Source organism: Nuphar pumila, unplaced genomic scaffold, assembly GCF_984573655.1.
Source record: "Nuphar pumila unplaced genomic scaffold, dmNupPumi1.hap1.1 HAP1_SCAFFOLD_1170, whole genome shotgun sequence".
NCBI lineage: Eukaryota > Viridiplantae > Streptophyta > Magnoliopsida > Nymphaeales > Nymphaeaceae > Nuphar > Nuphar pumila.
The window spans coordinates 8,629-13,205 of record NW_028323604.1 but is presented as its reverse complement, the minus strand read 5'-3'; the positions used below and the strand labels follow the sequence as shown (position 1 = coordinate 13,205).

Below are 4,577 nucleotides of genomic sequence, written 5' to 3'. Positions count from 1 at the left end.
TTTTGTAAATCTTGCAAGAAATTGCTGTTTTAAACTTTCAGGCAATTTTTTTGCGAGAGATTTTCATAAATCTCGTGATATTTGTCACTGGTTGCCGGTAGTATTTCCATACATGTTAAAGGCTCTGTTTAGGAGCTTGATTTGAGAGAGACTTGGGGATTCACTTAATACGCTTATCCCTGCTGCTGGTTGGGAACTCGGATTTGGGTGATGGTAGTGGAAATTGCTTTTGATTTTCCCTCTTCAACTACGGCACTGTTTGGTAATGCAATAGATAGAAAAACCTTGGTGGTGGACGTTTGACAGCTGTTAGCCGGGATGGGTGTTTATGGATTTGGGATGGGAAGTGAGGTCCTCTCTCTTTTGTATTTACACAAAAGAATGGAGTTTGGTAGCTGCTGCCACTTTTTCAAATCCATAATTTTCATCCGACTGCCAGTTTCCAAACGGAGCTTCCATCTTGACGGGGACTCTTCACGGGGACGTAGCTGTCAACTCCACTCTCATCACCCATTTTCATTCCCATTTCCTATCTCATCTCCGCTCAAAGAGTCAGGATCAGGTGCAATATGATTGCACAAAAATGGTGCATTAAGCACCCGATCGCCCTCCATCAGGTCTTGGGCCCCCACACCTGACAGGCCTGTCCCCAAAATTGAAGGGGTGATCAGGTGATTAATGCACAAATATTTATGCAATCATATTGCAACTCATCTGCCAGGGGAGGGTTATAAATATGCTGCTGCATCAATATCCATGTCTTTTGTCAGCGTTGTCTACTTGTAGGGGTGCATATATAGGAGTCCAATAATCTCAAGAAATTTAAAACATCATTATATATATAGGTGTCCAAATCCCAGATCATCATCATAAAATAATTCTAAAACAAACCACGAATGGGCTTCCATGTCTAATGAGCTAACCTTCTGATACCTCCACATTACACTTTCAGAGACAGAATCAGAGAGCAGTGAAATCTTACAGGCTAACCTTCTGAGAATCAGGCAGATGGATGGAATCTCCTGCTGTGGACTGGTGTCGAACCTTCTGAGGACCTGTAGCAATTGAAAAATAAGTTTAGAATAAGGATCGGAGCCTGTCCCTGGATTTAGTAGCAAGAAAAAAGAAAAGGGAAAGCCAAGCTTATGGTTACTACCCTTCACTGTAGTAGGGAGTTGATGATTGTCCTCAAAGCACTCCAGAGTGATGCTCTACAGACCTTAAAAATGAAACAAAAATGCAGATTTGTTAGAGGTGTATTATGTAGGGTGGGACTGGGCTGTGTAAACCTGAATCCAACCAAGAAACCAAATTGATTAGACCTGATCCGACCTTTTTATAATTAAAACACCCATGAGTTAGGTTGGATACTAGACATGGACAGGTAGTTGGTTAGATATTGTGCATGAAAATTTAAGATCTGATGAGTCATCCATTGTGGGGAGAGTGTCCTCACGTTGTCTGAATCGATCCATGGATCAATTCCTATAAGGTTTCTCTATTCTCTTTCTAATAGTAGTTTTTTTTTTGACAGAGAAAGCTGGGGTTAGTCCGACCCATACCAGTTATACAATTATACCATTTGGATTCCAACTTGCAACATCCCAACACAAGGTGACATGCACTAACTGCTCTTACTAGTCATGCGGAGCCGATGTTGGTTCTAATAGTAGGCTTGCAAAGAAAGAGAGGGCGTAGCTCGCCCTCCCCAGGTTCCTTGGCTAGAAACTGATATCATATTGGTTCTTCAAGATAAACACTCGAACTGTCCCCAAACCAATTTCTACCGAGACATGTATATATCCGAATTCAATTTAGGAGTTTATTTATTGGCAAAATTTTACTAAGCTACCACCGAGGTGGTATCCCATGTGGTAAGCGGGGTCCTGTTCCAAGCTGAAGGCCGAGGTTCGAATCCCTCTGCCACATGGGGGCTTAAGAGATATCTGGTAGGAGTCTCAACTTGCCTTTAAAAAGATTTTTTTTTACTAAGCTACCAGTCTCCCCGTTTGTATTTGCACTAAAATCTTACGGCCTCCTACAGTTATTAGCTGTCAATTCCAGAAGTTGGCAGCTACCACTTTTTCAAATTCATAAACTCCCTGTGACCACCAGTTCCCAAACAAAACCTTATGTCCGATTTGTACGTGAACCGACAAGGACTCGACTAATTCATACTTGAATTGAATGATTAAAAAAATTAATCGATTATATTAGGGCTGTCAATGGGTTGGGTTTATACCGGGTACCCCCGAACGTGAATCTTCAGGTATGGTAATGAAAAGTGCTGATCCTAAAAATATTGGGGTCAACCCAAACCTGACCCAACTAATATATGGGCCGGGTTTGGTTTATGATTTTTTGCTAGGTACCTGACCTGACTCAAGTGTTTTATATGTATTTTCAGTAAAAATCAATTTCTGAAATTATGCCGCTTCCGGTTTGGGATTCCATTTTGTGACCTGACAAAACCCAAACCCGGCAATATGTTATTTGGAAGGGGTTTGATTATACGCTGTGGGTCGGGTACCCAACCCGTTGACAGCCTTATACCTGAACCGATTTAAACTTTTATGAATTCATTCGTATTCCTACTAATTGTATGAATTTATCTATACGATACTTTTCTAATTCTGTTAATAAACACTAAAGTTTTGTTAGGTTTCATCTCAATTTTCACCTATCGGACTGGTTGTGAACCCATGCCACTTGGCAACCTACTCGCTTCATTCCCGATCAAACCAAAAAACTCAACAGCTATAGACCCAGATTTATTTGTATACAATTCCAAACTGATCTATGATCATATCTGGCCATGGAATGGTTGACCTGATGTCGACCAGACCCATAATGCATGACCATATATATATATATACCCAACCCAATTCCAAACTGATCTATGATCCTATCCGGCCATGGAATGGTTGACTTGATGTAGACCGGACCCATATGTTCAGTTCTCTCGCTCTATATTTATATAAAGAGAGAGAACTGAACATAATAGGCCCTCAATCAAGAGAAGATACAAGAAATACCTGAGTCTTACGTAATGCGAAGATGGAAGAGACGCGCGAAGATTGAAAAGCTCGTTATGGACAATGCGAGTAAATCTGGTGTTGACGAGAAGTGCCACATAGCCTCCCGTTACCAACAATTGTGTAGGTCATTCATGCATGTTGCTGATTTGGCATCGAGAAGTGAAGAAGGCTATGCATGTGTGAAAAAAGCTGCAACGGAGTTACTTGAAAACGTGGAGTTAATTCACATTAAGTCCGTTGCAGCCAATGAATACCAGCCGAAGATAATGGGATCGAACAACGTAGGTCAAAATCATGTTTCGCTTGACACTCCCGAGAAGTTGCGCCAAAGCGTAAACATTATCTTCAACAAGTCAATAGTGAATGTTGTTGATTATGATGGACATATTCATGAAGCGAAGGGTATCAAAAGAAAACCTGCCTCTGATCGCAGTCGTCGGAGGGCAAAGGGTGTAGTAGAATTGGTTGGCAAGAACAGGACTAAGAAACAACCAACCTGTAATAAAAGACAATAAAGCCCCTCGAATGAACAGGTATGTAAAACATTATATTGCTTCCCATTGCGTGAAGCTTGTCAAATAGCTAACTCGTGTAATGTCCATCATGCAGCAATACCCTGCAGAAGTACCACCAAACGTTCAAACCTACATTCCTCCCTACCAAGTTTCTGGCAACGATCGCTACAGTTTTACAAGTCTTTTGGTATGTAATCAATGTTGCGAGGAGGTATGCATTTCTTGTGAAACTTAATTCAGTGTCTAATATTTTATCTTTCATGACAGGCTCTGATGCATTCGACAGATAGGTATGGGACGCATGAATCTCGTGTGGGCTATTAATTTAGTTGTCATGCCTCTTTGCATGACCCGATCTCCACAATGCCTCTTGCGGTTCGTGGTTGGATTTGCTTAAATCGATAGATAGCGATTTTTTGCTTCTGCAGGAAGTCGATTGATGACATCACTGTATGGCAATTTGTGGTTATCGTTGATTAGCGATATGTGGCATCGCATCGTAGTGATTTGAGTGTATTGTTCGAATGTCAATCAAAGCGGGATGATAAAGGTTGTTCAAGTAAGCTTTTTTCGGGCAATGAGCAAGGTTGCAGTTCATCTTATGATCTAAGTATTCTATCACCTGCGCAGTTGAAAGCCTACTTAGATCATAAAATGAAGCACAACCTTGCTCAATGCCCCAAAAAAGCTTACTTGACCAACCTTTCTCATCTCGCTTAGATTCACAGTCGAACAATACCCTCAAATCAATATGCTGCGATGCCACAGATCGCTATTCAACGATAACCACAAATCGCCATACAGAGATGTCATCAATCGACTTCCTGCAGAAGCAAAAAATCGCTAACAGCCGCTACTCATAAATTGCTGTCTGACTCACAACACAAAGTATCCAGCGATGGCAACAAATCCTTGTCCAGCTGACAGCACATTCGCTTTCCCGCGATAACCACAACTGGCTACGCAGGGAATACGAACTCTACTTACGCAGCTCCAAGCGATAAGCACTAATTGAAGCTTACAC

At 41.5% G+C, this 4,577-nt stretch overlaps 1 long non-coding RNA gene across 1 annotated transcript; it reads right to left on the bottom strand.

Annotated features, from left to right (window-relative positions):
• Positions 1 to 813: 813 nt before the first annotated feature.
• LOC149809480 (uncharacterized) lies at positions 814 to 3,197 on the bottom strand. Its single transcript, XR_016429682.1, has 2 exons — positions 1,157 to 3,197; positions 814 to 1,055 (listed from the first exon to the last, which is right to left on the bottom strand). It is a non-coding gene; the product is annotated as an uncharacterized LOC149809480 (long non-coding RNA).
• Between the last annotated feature and the right edge of the window lie 1,380 nt (positions 3,198 to 4,577).